We start from the raw sequence: 18,224 nt of genomic DNA, 5'->3' as shown, positions 1-18,224 counted from the left end.
TAATGGGATCTAATATTCTGGACAACTAGCATAGGTTTCAAATACAGTAATCTAGGAATCCGGTACAATTTGAAGAACAGTAGAAAGTGCATGGTGCTTTATTTACTTTGTCCGTCACATGGACAGAAATGTATATCAGGGGCATGACCTTATAAAGGGAAAAGCGACACAGTGATGGGTGCCTTGTCAGCACAAATTGGTGCTGCAAATTGGTTACATATACCAGGTAGTTGCTATCCCCCTCCTCCTTATCTAAGTACTTATAGAATATGACAGGCAATTGCAAAAATATTTTTAATTCTAATCTTAGACAGTGATGTAAACCGGGTGGAATCAGACCAGATTGACATTTAATAATTTACTAAGGCAAGAGTTATTGTAAGAAAACTAGGGTATCTTTAGGGCCTTATCCAAGGCTAGGCATTCAAGGATAATGTTTCTCATAAGACTGGTCTCTTCCTTTGCCCATAGTGACATCCATAGAAACAAGGGTGTCACCAAAAGATGGTCTTGAAGAAACTGTAGGCCTACCTCGTTATGAACTATCATGTTAGATACACAAGGTGGCAGACATGAGTTGTTTTAGACATTTATTTTCCTTGATTTGTAATGAATGGCCATTTGCATGGCCCCAGAGGCCAGCCCGGTATGTTGCAATAGTCACACCCTTAGCTTGATAAATAGCTACCTTTTCCCTAATGGGTCTACTACCCAATTTAGAGGCAAACTTAAAAATACCCTTGGGAACCTTACTCATTTTGGCTCTGGTATTTAGTATTTTGGCTCTGGTATTTAGTATATGCTGTGACCATGAGCCGTTGTCTGCAAATACAATTCCCAGATAGCAAAAAGAGTTTACTGAGGCTATTCGGATATTATCAATAAAAAAATGTTCTGTATGGTTTACCACAAACCATGGTAAATGTTTTTGTTTTATTTATAGCCGTTTTTTTCAGCCATGTAATCGCCAAAAGCGTTCATCAGTTTCTGCAGACCCAATGGTGTTCTGGATAGGAGTACGGCATCGTCAGCATAAAGCGGCACTGGTATTGAATGCCCTGCAGACTTGGGAGCATCAGCCTGTACTGACTGTAGATGGCTATCCACCGCGAAGCATAAATATAGAAACCCCATTTTTGCCCTGGTATATTTCTCTATTAAAAGCTTAAGATTAATACATTGTTCCATAGTACCTACCTGTTTTTCTAAAACCATACTGGACCGGGGTCAGAATTGATTGTTCCGATGCACAGTCCTCTAACCTTAGTAATATGACTGTACCTATTACCTTCATTGAGGAGTCTAGGAGTGAGAATGCCCGGTTACTCACCGGTAATATCCATTACTCCGAGTCCTGGTCTCCCCGTCCCATTCCTTATACGTGAGCAGACTAGCTGCTCACGTATAAGGAATGGGACGGGGAGACAGGACGAGGAAGTAATGGTTGAAAAGTTTTGGGATCAGCTCTGCATCCCTTTTTATATATTGGGATAATAATAGATGTCTCCCAGGAGAATGGAATTCAGTCTTTTAATGCGGAATTAAAAACCCTATTCAGGATAGGTCTCCTGATATTAGGGGATGATTTATATACATCGACTGGCACTCCATCTGGCTCGGAGCCCTTCCCGCTGCTCTGGCTTGTAATGCCAGCATGACTTCTTCAAGAGAAATATCAGGCTTTACTACACCCAATCATCTTCCATATTTGTTGTATACTCAGTATTCTCTCTAAAGATGTTAGAGTAAGGGACATTACAGCTGAACTCTGGGATGTCCTTTTTTAGTAATGGTGCATTCACAGTGTCCCAAAACAGCTTGGTATTCTCGGTCTCTGCCGCGAGGGCAAGATTATCCCATGCTTTATTCTGTAACGTTTTTTATCTAGTAACCAGAGCCTGATTATATTGGAGACGCCATTTCTTAATGACCAGAGTATCCCGCAAGGAAAGGAATTATGCAGGGCATGTTTAAGAACTCGGGGGCATATTATCAAGGACGGGCGATACATTATCGCCGCTTTTATCGGCAGGAAACTGCCGATAAAGCTGCGATAATGGGCTTGATTATATGCTCTATGAATTCCTATCGAAGCCCATGTTAGATGTCTTCACATCTAACATGGGCTTCGATAGGAATTCATAGAGCATATTATCAAGCCCATTATCGGCGCTTTATCGGCAGTTTCCTGCCGATAAAAGCGGCGATAATGTATCGCCCATCCTTGATAATATGCCCCTCGGTGTGCTTAAGTGCAGGCAAAGTTGAACTATGCCTTTTTAGTAAATCCTACCCTGGTCAGGTGGTGGGTCTAAAACGATTTTATAGAGCTGGAGATATCATTAAATCCTTTAACTAGACGATTCCCCTCCGGTTTTTCTGAACTATTTTTTGCAGCATGGTGGAAGGATCGATTCCTTCCCATTTAATTCTTACTCCGTTTGGCCTATTTGCAGTGATGTTATTTGCAATGGTTAATAAACCCCACCGATTGCCCCAAAAGTGCAGTGATAATGAGATCAGGTTATGGTCATTTAGGGCCACAGTGGTTATAGTGGGTGTATCACACAAGGCATTAGCTGCCACGGATATCAGGACATGGTCAATGGTAGTGGCTGATGACCTCCCAATAAAAGTTGGAATTCGTTCTCCATTAGTATCAGAACCACACCGTAGGAGCTGTAGTAGTTGGCAATAATGAAGTTCAGGGCTTCCCCATACTCATTATGACAGAAGTGGTCACTCCTTCTCCCGGTTTGGTCAAAATGGCCACATGCCCGGTTATCAGATAATGTACAGGCCTCAATATTAAAATCTCCTGCAGATAATAATAAGCAGGTACTATTTATTATACTTAAAAATGGTTCCAGACAGTGGTAAAGGGCCATTACGACCTTATTACGGGTATGATCAAAAATGTTATTATAAAAGTTTATTAAAACCAGATCATTCTCACCCTCTTTCTTCAACCACATAATTAGAATAAGAAGATCCGGATTAGATATTTTGTTTACGATTACAGAGATTTTGTTAAAGATAAGGGTCAGGAGCCCCCCTTTTGCCCACCCAACATGTTTGGATATTGCTTCTGAGAAATATGATGAGTACCCTTCGATGTAAACCAGTTTAGTACACCAAGTTTCATGCAAACATAGAATATCAAATTCAGATACAGTATTAATCAAATCAATATTCCCTATTTTGTTAGTAAGCCCATGTATTCACATTCCATGTATCAAACCTGAATTTTCCCCTCCCATCATCATTATGTTGGCTTGTATTTATGTCCACACCTAATGCTGTACTGGGAGTGGGATAGGTATCCCGGTTGGTATTAGTATAATCTGACTTGGGTGTACCCTCCCTACACACGATAGCTAGTTCAGGACCGCATTTACTGCCATTGATGTACATATTACACTCCGGTTATTTGGATACCTCCACATTGCAGGGTTTCCCAGGGTCATCTGGACTATGGTTTATACAACTAAGTCAGTCATTGTCTTCCATAGTGCTTAGTACTTGGTATCTGTTTGACGGGAACTGATCATAAGGGTGTAGATGACATAGGTAGAATGGTCTTAGTATCTGTACGTTTTGGGTTTTGGCACAAATGTTAGCACAAGGAAGATTATTATTTCGTAGATGGCGATAGAAAAACCCTAGTGGGAAAACGGTCACATTTCGCCCAACCTGTGGTAATGATGTTACCTTTCCATGCATTTCACCTACAATGCTAGGTTTTCTAAAATTAACAATGATACAATCCCTCTCAAAGACTTTAGTTTGTGAGCCAATCCACCTCACTCTTCGTGTAAACAAGATTTGGTGTGCGTTAGATGATTCAAACAAATGTTTAGAGCTAAGCCAATCGACCCCTTTGGGGCTTTTCATGGCCTTGTAAATATGGAGTAAGGCAATACCTTACTCTGCGTGGAAGAGACGTTCCATGAGTGTTGCTGAGGGGGTGGCTTCGAAGCCATAGATGGCAGACGCGTGAGCCTGCTGCTCCGCGCCAGCCTTTCATGTATCCTTCCAATTAATTGTGCCAGCCTGCACCCTCTGCACCAACGATACATCGCAATGGTGAAGAAGACCTACCAGATCAGCTGAGATGTCCTGGGATGCTGGTGGAGGGCGGTAAACTGCGTTCGCGGATTCTATAAACTCTGACACCCGAGCTGTAAGATGGCTGTGGTGAACTGAAGGTAGGCGCGGACCTGCGGTCTCTTCCTCTACCGGGCACGGGATATGGACCTGTGCGAAGGTAAGTCGATGGGTAGGGGACACAGGACCCGTGCCCCCCCCGCAGGTGAATCGAAGGTGGCAAAGCCTTGGCTGCGAGGAGCGGGGGCCTGGGGATCGGGCCTGCCACCCGAGCTGCGCTGAGAATGGAGGGAAGGCCTGTCATGACCGGTTACTCACCGGTAATATTCATTACTCCGAGTCGTAGCCCTCCCCGTCCCAGTCCTAACTACATGAGCATAGCTCCTCCCACCAGAAACTCCCAAGCAACTTGAAACCCATCCCTTCCCTCCAGGCCACACCCATACCCTGAGGCATATAACCCTGTGACCTGCCAATCAACAACCTGTACCCAACAAGCACAAGAAGCCGAAACAGGGAGGGAGGGATGGGAACCTGGACTGGGACGGGGAGGGCTACGACTCGGAGTAATGAATATTACCGGTGAGTAACCGGTCATTACCTCCTCGTCAGCCCTCCCCGTCCCAGTCCTAACTACATGAGCAGATACCAAAGCAATAATCGGCTTCACTCAGTAGCAAAAAACAGACTTTATTAAAGCACAGAAAGTCACACCACCGGAGTAGAACGCAACACAGCGTCCCCAAACCCAGCAGAATCAGTCCCCCCAACCACCAAACGATAATGGGACATAAAGGTGTGCGGAGAACTCCAGGTAGCAGCCCTGCAGATTTCAGCCATGGAAGCCCCCTGAAAACAAGCCCAGGAAGCCGCCACCCCCCGAGTCGACCTTCCCTGAACAGACCCTGGAGCCAACACACCACAGGCCTCATACGCAGCACCCACAGCCCATCGTAGCCAACGACTGAGGGTAGCCCCAGAAGGCTTAAGACCCTGACCAGCCAGGCCAAAGGACACAAAAAGGGATTCCACCTTACGAAACGGCCCAGTACGCAACAAATAGATCTCAAGAGCCCTCCGAACATCCAAACAGTGCAGCCGCACCTCAACCTCTGAAAGAGGATCAGGACATAAAACAGGCAAAACCAGATCCGCAGAGCAGTGAAAAGAGGAAGGGACCTTGGGAACAAAGGAAGGATCAGGCCGCAGTACCACCCGATCAGGAAAGAAACGTAAAAAAGGGGCCGAACAAAGCAAGGAGCCCAACTCCCCAATCCGCCTAGCCGACGTAATAGCCACCAGGAACAGCACCTTGATCGTCAGAAACCTCAAAGACACCTCCAGCAGAGGTTCAAAGGGAGCCCCCTGCAAAGCCCCCAAAACCAGAGGCAGATCCCAACTAGGAGCAAAGGACCGAATGACAGGCTTCTGAAGGAAGCAACTCCGCAACAAACGGGACACCAGGGGAACCACCGGGTCACAGACCGAACCCCGAAAGGCCCGAACAGCAGCCCACTGAGCCCTCAGGGAGGACACAGCCAGACCCAAGTCAAAGCCGTCCTTCAAAAAGTCCAAGACCAATACCGGATCCACTGCCAACGCAGACCACCCACGCGCCGTACACCAAGACTGAAAAGAAACCCAATGCCGGGCATAGGATTTGAGAGTCGAAGGGCGCCCGGACCTCTGAATAAATTCCGCCACAGAAGGAGAACACCCCAACGCCACAAGGTTCATCCTCTCAACAGCCAACCCGCCAGCCTCAGGCGGACCAGACACTCCAGAGACAGAGGGGGAAACGACAAGGGACAAGGGACCACTGGCAACCTCCAGCAAGGCCCCACTGCCAACTTCAATAACAGAGGGAACCAAGGCCGCCTGGACCAATCCGGAGCCACCAGGATCACCGAAGCCCGATCCAACTTGACCTTCAGCAGAACACGCGGCAGCAGGGCAATAGGGGGAAAGGCATACATCAGGCCCCCCTCCCACCGGAAGGACAGGGCATCCACCCTCCAAACCTCGGCAGAGCGAACCAGAGAACAAAACGTCTCCCTCAAGGCGTTCCCTGGGGCCGCAAACAGGTCCACCACAGGGACCCCGAACCGGGCCATCAGGCAGCGAAACACATCCTGAGACAGGCACATGTCCGACAGGGAAGGAAACACCCTGCTCAGGCGATCCGCCTCCGAGTTCAAAATCCCAGGCAGATGTAAAGCCCTCAGAGACAACAAGTGAGACTCCGCCCACAGGCCTATACTCTGAGCCAACAAATTGAGGGAAGCCACCCTCGCGCTCCCCTGGCGGTTGATATAACACACCACCACCGTGTTGTCGGACCGCACCATCACATCCCTCTGGAGGACCCAAGGCAGAAAATGAGACAACGCCAACTGAACCGCCTTCAATTCTCGCCAATTCGAGGACATTTCCGCCTCCGGCACAGACCAAAGACCCTGCACAGACTCCTGACCCAAGACCGCACCCCAACCCAGTACGCTGGCGTCCGTCGTCAGGACCAACCTCACCTGGGACACAAAGGGCGAGCCCTGCAAGAGGTTCAGATCCACCAGCCACCAGGACAACTCCCGGGCGATGGACACACCCCCCGGAACCAACAGCTCGTAATCCAGAGAGGCCGGATCCCAATGCTCCAGAAGATGATTCACAAGGGGGTATAAGTGTAAACGGGCCCAAGGAACAATCATCACAGTCGCTGACATCAGCCCCTGAACACGCAACCACTGGCGAGCCGTGGAAGACTTTGCCCCCAGCACCTTCTTCAGTTCGTGCACAAGAGTCAGTCTGCGGGGCTCCGACAGGAAGACCTTCCCCAACCTGGTGTTGAACACCCCCCCAATGAACAACAGTTCCTGAGTGGGGTGAAGATGGGATTTCTCCAAGATCAGAATCCACCCGAACCGTTGAAGGAGACTGCAAACCTCCCGGGAGTGTGACTGAGCCTGAAGGAAAGAAGAGGAAGAAATCAGCCAATCGTCCAAGTAAGGGAAAACCTGTATACCCTTAGCATGCAACAAACCCACCAAGGGCGCCAACACTTTAGTAAACACCCTCGGAGAGGCAGACAGGCCAAAGGGCAATACCTGGAACTGGTAGTGATCCACCCCTACACAGAAACGCAGGAACCTCTGGGAATCTGCGTGCACTGGCACATGAAAATAGGCGTCCCGTAGATCGAGAGAAGCCAGGAAATCTCCCACCGACAGGAAGGGAAGAATCAACTGCAGAGTCACCATTTTGAAGGACCGATGAGGGATACACAAGTTCACCGCCTTCAGATCCAGGACCGGACGGAAGTCCCCATTTGGCTTTTGGATCAAAAACAGGATTGAGTAAACCCCCAGACCCTGTTGTCGCACAGGCACCCTCACCACAGCACCCTTTGACACCAAGTCCCGAACTCCGTCCAATAGAGCACGACATCTTGTCAGAGATCTGGGAACAGGGGTAGCTTTGAACACATCCACCGGAGGAGTCCCAAATTCTATTCTGTAGCCCAGCCGAACCACCTGTAGAACCCACAGATCCCGAACGAACTCCTCCCAGACAGGTAAAAAAGAGGTGAGGCGACCCCCAACCGGCACCTCCAAGGAATCCATCACATAGTCACGACTTGGAGGGACCTGCAGAAGAGGAAGCACCTTGTTGACCCCGGGACTTGTGGAAGGAAGGGACACCCCGGCCACGTCCCCTACCACGAAAGGGCTGAGCAGCCATCTTAGATTGAAACGCCTGCCCAAAAGCCCGCTTATAACCCGCAAACTTCCCTCTCTGAGAAGAGCGGACCGGAGCCAACAATTTTTTGTCCTCAGCTGTCTTTTTAATCAAAGCTTCCAACGGCTCCCCAAACAGCTTAGAGCCCGTGAAGGGAATCTTCATGACGGCCGCCTTCTGAGCAGCTTCCGCCTTCCAAGACTTAAGCCACAACTGCCTCCTAGCAGCAACCGAGGCCCCAGCAGCCGCCGCCGCAGCACTAAGGGAGTCAAAGGACAAGTCAGCCATGAAACGCAACTGCTGCTCCAACATGGACAAAGACTCAGAGGGATCCTCTTCCTGCATGAGCTGCGCAGAAATACCCTGACAGTCCTTAAGAAGCGACTGAACAAGATAGCTGGTGTAAGCAGCAGACCGAACAGCCAGATTGGATGCTGCAAAGGACCGCTTCAAGGCCCCCTCGACACGCTTGTCCCCAGGATCAGAAGGCACCGCATCTTCAGACACCACCAGGCTCTGAGACGCCATACCAGCCAGCAGAGAATCCACTTTCACCACAGCCGGAAACTCCTCCGCGAAGCCCAGCAAGGGATACCTCTTAGCCAGAAACCGGGGAAAGGCATGCCTGTCAACATCCTTCCACTCCCCCTCCAGCACCTTCCTCACAGACGTATGAATGGGGAGGCTTTCCGGATCTTTCTTCAGGTAATTGGCGAAGAAGTCTTCAGACTCTCCACCCTCCACAGGATCAGGGAATCCCAGATTGTCTCGAACATGCTGCATAACACAGCGAAGGTCAGCCCCTTGGACAAAACGACCCTTCACTTCCTCATCAGAGTCAACGTCCGGATCAACCTCAGCCGAGGCATCCAATTTCTGTCTCTTAGGCCCCTTGGGATCACGAGCCACAAAGGCCGCCGCCACAGCAGCCTCAATCATTTTTTGAATATTCGCCATGGAAGGAGCAGTGGAAGAACCAGCGACCACCTCCCCATCCTCACAGCCGAGTTCACGCACGTCTGCACCTCTACCCTCCATGATGTAAACAGGAGAACAGAAATCCAGACCCCAAGATATACCCAGACCAATCAAAGCAAAAATCCCCAAGGGCCAACCAGGGAAAGCCACCTAGACCTGGAGCCAATCCCTACACAGGACCGAAGGCCGGCCTTCAAACCGCCCTATCAGAGAAGACTACCAAACTACAAAAGGAAAAGACTGAACAGGGCCCAACTGTAAGGATACAAAGAAACCCAGAAGACCCCGTCCCAGGAACCAGTGAACCCAGAGGTAAGAACTCCCCAACTCCCCAGCAGAACTCCACAGCAGAGCAGCAAGAGGCCAAGACACGAAATCAAGCCCCATGCAAATCCCTCCAGTAAAAAACGGCAATAAAGCAAAATTGGACCGCCAGCAGAGGGAGCCCCAACAACAGAAACGCGGGGAAGAGAACACTAACCCAGGAAACAAACAACAAAGTCGGACTGAACCTAAATATCGGGCCCCCACGGACCAAACAAAGGCAGTCCCCCCCCCTCCCCGCAACCCCAGACTCCACCAAGGATTGCAGGAAGCATAAAGAAAAAGGGGAAAAACACGGGCTCGAAGAAACGAGCCCCGAGAGTTACAGACAGAGAAGCCAATCCGGCACGCCCTCGGCGCGCTGAAAAAGCCAGCCACACACCCCCCCTCCCTCCCCGGGAGTACCGGCTAGAGCAGGGAACGAACCCGGAAGAGGGGAGGCTGCAGCAGGGAGTCACCACCCCACAGCAGGCAGTCAGGACCCCCAACCCCACGGTCCCGCTACAGCAGGGACTCAAAGCAAATGCCTACAAGGTAAAAGAAAAACAGGCACAATAGGGGTTAAAAACGGGCGCTTAGCATCCCGTTCCACACTCACCTTAGATAGGAGGCCAAATCCAGTGCCCCCCTCGACGAAGACTGCTCGGAAGTGATTCCGCAGAAAAAACAAACAGGTTGTTGATTGGCAGGTCACAGGGTTATATGCCTCAGGGTATGGGTGTGGCCTGGAGGGAAGGGATGGGTTTCAAGTTGCTTGGGAGTTTCTGGTGGGAGGAGCTATGCTCATGTAGTTAGGACTGGGACGGGGAGGGCTGACGAGGAGGTAATGAGTGGCACTCTGTGAGACCCAGATCACTGCAGCCAGGGAAGGCAGACAAGAGTTCGGACGACGGGCCCTCTGCTGGTGATCTGGAGGCAGCTGGGCATCAGTCACAAGGCGGGATGGCCCGAAGATCAGACCTACCCCCGAGGTGGCGCCTGATCCTTGCGGGTGCAGAGGCTGAGTGAACGGGGGAGCAGATGGTGGGCCCTGCTCTGCCTGGGTAAATGGCTTGCAGTCCCTGCAGCGGCCGGGTACTGAGTGCTGTGCCTCATGGGGACCCCGGACCTGAGAACTGATGCTTGGAACAATGTCAGGGTCCTGCTGGTGCTAGAGACAACTCTTCAATATACAGACCCTTGCTCACCCACCCCAATGCGAGTGACAAAACTGTAGTGTCGCAGGTGAGAACACAGCCCGGCATTAGGCAATCTCATGGACTTTGGGGTAACACTGGCCACTCTGTATTCACATGGCCTGGCGCGGGTAGGCAGACCAGACTGGGCCTAGCGCCGGAGATATATTAACAGCCACAAGCCCCCTGCTGGTGCTGATGTGTAGCATCTCCCCACACATCATCTCTGCTAACAGTGCTTAATTTGTGCCAGTGTTTTCAGGTGCTGAGCACCGGCACCTATTTCTCAGGGCCGGGTCTATTGCATTTTTCTCTGAAGCACAGCCAGCACTGTGCAAAGGCCATTAAAACGCCCAGCCCCGGAGTGAGGCTTGTGCACCTGCATGTTTAGATTTGGTTCATGCTGCCAGTGTGCTAGCTTTGGTGCACACCCGTGCCTGGTATCAATGGTGGGGGAAAGACAGGTTTGTTGTGTTATACGCAGTATAAACTGCACTCACGATCAACTGGAAGCATAAATTCAGCTGTGCCAGCCAGTGGTCTGCGCTTTCTAGTGTAGGTGAAGCTGCGAGGTCAGGTGAGTTGTGTGTGGGTTATTTTACACACAACTGTTATCCTACAGGTAACAGAGTGACAGAATAGTGCTCCTTGGCCATGGGACAACACCAATAAATACCTGCACAGTACCTGGAAATGATTGTATTGAACTGAAAGGAAGAATGTACTGAGATATGCCTTGTGAAGTTGATTCTTCTTGTTAATAAAAAGAGAAAAAAATAATTCCTGCACAGCGGCACCTGCAGTAAACTGCCTGCCTCACTAGCACAGACAAGGCATTGCAGCATCACAAAATAGGGGAATGAGCTGAGGGTGGTCCGAAAGTGAAAACTTTTCTTCCTGCCGGTCAGTGTATTAGTACCTAGATTATTCACTATTGATGGCATTGCAATAAGAATTAGAGTGAAATCTGCTTTCACTGAGATTTGTCTGCTACGGAGAAAGCTATATTTTAAATAAATTATGATAGGCGGGAAGTTTGCAAAAAGTACACTGAGTGATTAATAAAGCATTATGTCGAGAGGGGCAGTGTAATGAGGCGTGCGCAGACAAAGGATTTGCTGACGCTGGCAGGGCGCATGCGACTTCTGGAGCTTTAATGACACAGAACGCACAGGCTTGTGGGGAAAGTGTTTGTATACTCATACTCGCTCCTACCTGTCCCAGTACCGTCTCGTCCCTAATACACCCATCCTCTCCCTTCTGCAATGGACACCGTTGCAGCCAAAAGTGCCTTGATGTATACGTCCCATCCCTGCCACTCTGACTGTCCCGACTGCTACCTCGTACAGTGCTCCTCTCTCCACAGTGGCCTTCACCCGCTATCACAGTGCTCCTCTCTCCACAGTGCTTTTCTCACCGGTATCTCAGTGCCCCTCTACTTACAGTCCCCTTCACCTCAGTATCACAATGCCCTTCCCTGCCACAGCACTCATTCATTCCTGTTACAGTGCACCTTGGCTCCAGCCCTCGCTCTCACAGCCATCCCTCCCCATCATCGCTTTGTATTAAAGCTTGCTCTGGGCCCTGAGTATCCATACTTTAAGAGTTGCACATGAGACCACGAAGCCCTACTCAGTCTTGGCCTCTCAAACCAGGAGGCTTTCCCAAATCCCCCCACCCAGAGAGAGGATACACAGGAAATGTATGCGTTTTGACCTGGAAAAAATAGCACTGACTCAAAACATGCTATCAGAGGGGCTAGGTTGTGTTCGGTGTACTGTATCTCCCCCCCAACCCTCCAATCCTGCAGAGATCTATTGCCCCATATTGTCTCTTCACCTCCAAAGACCTATGTTCTGTAAACCCCTGCTGCATACTTACAGCCTTATGTCCCTGTTGGAAGGAGATCAGAGTTTGGTCTAGTTGCAGTTTTGACTGTAGTGCAGAGGGGTAATGTAGAACATGTAGCATGCAGTTGACACAACTGTATTTATGCGGATAGCTCAGTGGGTTTCTGTTTATTGTCACAGGCGTCCTTTTGATACTCGCTGATCCTAAATTACAATCCTAATATAGCACAGCCAGCAGACTCAGTTGAATTTTGTGCTTTATTAGTTAAAAAGTGTGTGTGGAAGTCTCTCTGAATGGAGTTAAATGTCTGACTTCGTTTGAAAATAGGTGGCAGTGGGATTTCGCGACTTATAGCCTGATCATGAAATAGAACTATTTTTTTGAAGCATGAGAGCGTGGTTCTTCATCAAAGTGTAATCCCAATGTTACAACTGACACTTTATTATGTTTTAACAGGAATACCTATTGTGATGGCACAAAACATCTTTTGATGGCATACAACTTAACACAGTTAAAGAATCGCTATTGTGTGTCTTGGACAACACTGCTATGCATTGATGAGACAGGCCAAGAATGATACACTCCTGTAACCCCTCAACTTCACATAATTAATTACTGTATATATAATAAAGCAGAGGTGTACTCTTTTCTTGCTTTCCCTCAGTATCTGCTTTTCTTCCTCCCCTTCACACCTCACTCCTTCCCTTCTCTCCAATCTTCCTTTACTTTCTGCCCTAGACCCACATTTTTACTTAATCGCCACCTCCCCTCATTAAATGCTTGTTCACCTTTCCATCTTTCTCTTCCACTCTACTCTTCCACGCTCCCCATTGTCCACTCTTCTTCTCTTTCCTTTCTCCTCTTTTCACTTTTCCTTCTCATCACGTTCCACTCCAATCTTGAAATCCCAATCTCTGCGTTCCACATTTCTCTTCACATTCTTTGTCTACCGTATCTATCTTTGCCTTCAGACCTCTTCTCCTCCCTCACTCTCCCTTTTAACTTCTTCCTTCTTGCACATATGTTTATATACACTCCGGGAATATGTGTTCTATATCGGGTCATAAATTGAAATCTTGGTGTGGCTACTCAATCTATCATCTTTAGATAAAATTAGTGCAATTGAGCTAGATAACAACATTTTATATTTGGTGTCAAGGCCCCCTCTAGTGAATATGTGCTTTACAAACATACGTGGTGTGTTTCTCCCACTATCCCTTCATTTCTTCCTTTCACATTCTTTTCTTATTTCCTCCTTGTTTCATCCATTACTTATTTCCTTTGCCCAGTGCTCCTCTTCCTGCCTGCATTTGTTGCTGCCTTCTTTAATGTATTTCTTCCTTCATCCTTTCCTTTCTTTTAAACAGCACAGTACAAGCACATTTTCTTTCTTTGCAAAACTGTCTCAAGTTCTCAATTGACCTTTTCTAAAGCTGCATTTTGAGATTTACACACATTCTCTAATTTGAGTTCACTTTTAAGTTGTTGTCGTAGGCTTTCCACATGTTATGTTATATTGATTTGTACAGCTCACTAATCATCCAGGAGGGTATCCAGGGGCTTGGCAGGTCTGAGGTGCCTGAGGTGCTTTTGTGAATAGCCAGTCCTTCAACTTCTTTCAGAACGCAAGAAGTGAGGAGGTGGCTCTGATTTGTTGAAGCTCGTGGATGTGGGTGAAGCCAATAAAGGAAGTGGGTGGAGCCACTGGAGGAAGTGGGTGGAGCTGCGGAAGTGGGTGGGGCCACTATACAAACTGTGTAGCACCTGCACTTCATATTTTACAAATTAAGCACTGCTGCTACATATCCTAGACTATAAGGGCCTTCTCACAGTGACTGTTGGGTGTGCAGGTGGGGCATATATCTGCCCTCCGCACTGGATTGTAGATGGTACCACCCCAGACAACTCTGCCTGAAGCCCAGACACCTTGTGCTCCAGAGAAAGGAAGGGGAAGCATGAGGAAACCAAGAAAGAAGACAGCCGGTGCTCCTTCGGATCGGGGAAAAGAGACCTCACTGGAAGTTGCAGACCCGGTGCATCAACAGCTGACTGAAATCTTGGAGGCAATTGCGGATGCTAAAGCTACTCTCCATCACAATATCAGCACAGTGTCTGTGGGGCTTTGGCTACTCAGAGCTGAGCATCATAAATTAGCGGAACGAGTGAAAACAGCAGCTACCTTAATTTCGGAACTACACCCCACTCAAGTAAGATTAGCTCACCAGGTCCCTGAGCTCAATGAAAGAGTCAACACATTAGAGCGCAGAGCCGAGTATGCAGAATGGCACAGTAGGAGAAATAACGTACGGATCATGAGGCTGCCGGAAGGAACAGAGAACGGCAATATGATCACCTTCTTAGAACCTTGGCTTCGCACGGTAGTACCCCCTTTGGGTCTCTCCCTGTTTTATATGCTTTGAGAGGGCACACAGGGCTCCTGCCCGCCCGCCGGCCCCGGCCCACATTCCATGCCTGGTGGTGGCCAAACTCCTCCACTACAGAGACAGGGATGTCCTCCTGCAGAAGGCATGCACAGATGGCCCATTCACAGTCGGCAACAACAAAGTTTCCATCTTCCCCGAATACACGGCTGAAGTGCAGAAACAACGGGCCTCATATCTAGAGATCAAGAAGGCACTAAAAGAAGATAACTTGCAATACTCCTTGATGTTTCCTGCCAGTCTCCACATAGTGCTGGATGAGAAGACATACTTTCATGAAAACCCGGATGTTGCCTGGGAATGGCTAGAATCCTACAGAGCTGGACACAAACCTGAGAAACCAGGCACTGAAGAATCTTGTGGTGCTGCAAGGTCAGGAAAGAGAGTCCGGTTCTGATCAAAGCAGAAATCACTAAAAAGACTCAGCCCCTCCCAGACCGAGCAGGAGAGAGCTGCAGCTGTGCAAGCTGTAGCTGGCATCATGAGACCGACTGAGTCTATGTCAGAACCCGGCTCTGGATCGCCTGGGGTTACTGGGGGCTCGGACTCAGACGGCTCACGTGCAGACAACAATGCTACCGGTTGATACCTCAGGATGACTGACGACTTTTAAAAGAACTGTGATTCTTAATCGAGCTACCTGTTGTGGCGGGGCTCTAGCAGGCAGGTGCCAGAGGTCCAATAGGCTTGCACGGGTTGCGCTGCTCACAAGAACACTACGTACCAGATGGTTCTGCACACAATGCAGCAAGACTCCTCCAGACGGCTTCACCTAGATGTAGATGGGGCCTCCCGACAATCTGGATGGTTTGCTTGCAGTTTGGGCGGCTGGCCATTGCCAGACTGCTCTGGAGACTAGGGAGTTTATGCTTTTGGGGGTTCTTCTTGTTTTATATCGTTGGATTTCTTAGGCAAGTGGGGTCCTAGCTCACTACTTCCGGGGATAGGAGGAGGTTGGGAGAAGATGGCGGACCGAAGCACTTAGGCTCTTTAATATGCCCCAAGATCAACATGCACTAAAATTACTGACATGGAACATTAGAGGGATGGGCTCAGCCACTAAACATCATAACATACATAGATATCTACGCAGGAGAGGGGTGCAGGTTGCCTTCCTTCAGGAAACTCATCTCACCCATAGTGAGGTGGAGAAATTACGCAAGAGATGGAGAGGGCAAATATTTGCAACCTCCTACTCCGCATTTGCAAGGGGTGCACTGATATGGGTAAGACCTGGCATCCGATTTGAACCCTTGCAAACACAATGATAAGGATGGCAGATATGTGCTATTAAAGGACAGGCTCTTTGGACAGGACACCACACGGGGCAGTGTGTATGCCCCCAACCAAGACCCGGTATCATTCCTTCAGAAACTTTCGGCCCCTCCAGCTGAGTTGTTAACCCCAAATATATTACTTGGTGGCAACTTTAATTGTGCCACAGATACCCTTCTTGATTGCTCACACCCCCATTGCCAAACACCCAAGCACACCGTACTACTGAGGGGTTTCGTGACTGGAGGGGGCATTAGTGGCTGGTTGACGCCTGGAGGATACAACACTCTGGGGTCCAGGACTACTACTATTACTCACCCCTGCACCACCTACACACTAGACTGGATTGATTTTTTAACACGCCTAGCTTGGGTTGGTCGGTCACTCACACAGAATACCTAGGGCACACCTTCTCAGATCATATCCCCCTCTTGCTATACTCCAATCCACAAAGTCACACCCACCAATCCCACTGTGGCAACTAAATCCATCGGCTTTAGAGGACACTTGCTTTGAGGAGACTATAGGCACAGCTAGAGACACTTACTTTGACAGTAACACGCAGATGGCGTCCACCACATTGGTGGAGTGGGAAGCGTTCAAGGTAGTGATGAGAGGGCACTGTCTCAGACAATCGATTGGGGCCCAGAGAGAACTGCAATGGGAACTGGAAGTACTGGGCAAGGACTTACATATACTAGACAATGAGCAGGAATCCAGGCCAGACACACAAACTACCCTAACACATCCACACACACTATACTACCATGCCCTTGAATGGCAGCGATGCCACGATTACAAAGGCTATCTTACAAAAGTGCAGGAGGAAGAAGGTAGACCTAGTAGACCGTTAGCATGGTTAATTAGGCCGGAGACATGTGGAACCCAGATCACCCAAATCAGAATCAATGAGGAGATCCCACACTACACCCCTGAAGCCATTACTGCAACATTCTGTGACTATTATATAACCCTAAACAGCCCCCCCCATGACACTTCCAGAAGCCCAGAGGGAATTCTTAAGAGTGCTGAACCCTTGGTCACTAGATGCACAGGTAGTAGATATGATGGGGGGACCGGTGACAGTACATGAGATTTGAGGAGAAATAAAGAGCATGGCCACTTGGAAACCCCCAGGTCCTGACGGCCTACCGGCCACATTTCAATCCACATATGCCTCGATACTCACACCACGATTGGAGAAATTGTATGCAGAATCCCTGAGGCAGGGACATCTCCCTGACTCAACACGGTACGCACAGGTGGTACCTCTCCCAAAGAAACCCTTGGCCGAGGTGAAGGTCACACATTTCCAACCAATTTCCATCTTAAACATGGACTTTAAAATTCTCAGCAAGATCCTGGCGCTCCGCCTACTTCCCACTATGCCAGAACTGGTCCACACAGACCAGAACGGCTTCATCATCCCAGCCAGGAACACGTTGTTCAACTTACGCAGATGTATTCAGTGCTGTACCACCCAGACACCCGACCGTTGCCGCAAGCGGCCCTTTTGTTGATAGAACTTGAGAAGGCCTTTGACACAGTGAGATGGGACTACCTGTTTGAGACTATGAAACACATGGGTCTGGGCGAGGGCTGGGCAAGATGGGTGATGCTATTATGCTAACATCCAACAGCCAGGGTAAAAGTGGGAAGACGGTGTCCACACAATATGGGTTTTTTCGAGGTACTCAACAGGGTTGCCCATTGTCCCCCTTCCTTTTAGCACTGGCGATGGAACCGCTAGCAGCGCTATTTAGACTCAGTGGTGAGGGATTTGGCAACACCTTGGGAAGGAACATGCATATTATTTCCTTATATGCCGATAACCTACTAATCTATCTTCAAAATGCTATTATGGGAACTAAAACAGTGATAGACCTAATGGGGCAATTTGAATCACAGTCCGAACTTAAGGTTAATCGTACTAAGACCTATCTTTTTCCTATGACCGCTAACATAGCCTGCCCACCAAACCTTATAGAAGATATTAACTGGGCTGCTATCACCTTCTGATATCTGGGAATCCGGGTATTCCATTCGCTAGACGACCCACGCCAAGGTAATATCGGAAAGGTGCTCATATCCCTGAGATCGAATGTCTCCTTCTGGTGTTCACTCCGGCTCCAGATAATGGCTCGGATTTACCATTCTAAGATGGTTATGCTGCCACGCCTACTATACTTTTTCACCAAGTTCCCCACTACAGTTCAAGCCTCCTGGTTTAGTCAGGTAGGTGCGTTGCTGTGAGATCTAATATGGGAAAAGGGTAGGCGGCGAGTAGCCTTAAATACTTTACAACGTCCATCAACAGAGGGAGGCCTGGGAGTCCCAA

This window comes from Lissotriton helveticus, chromosome 10, assembly GCF_964261635.1.
Source record: "Lissotriton helveticus chromosome 10, aLisHel1.1, whole genome shotgun sequence".
Lineage (NCBI taxonomy): Eukaryota > Metazoa > Chordata > Amphibia > Caudata > Salamandridae > Lissotriton > Lissotriton helveticus.
Note: the sequence above shows the minus strand (reverse complement) of the source record.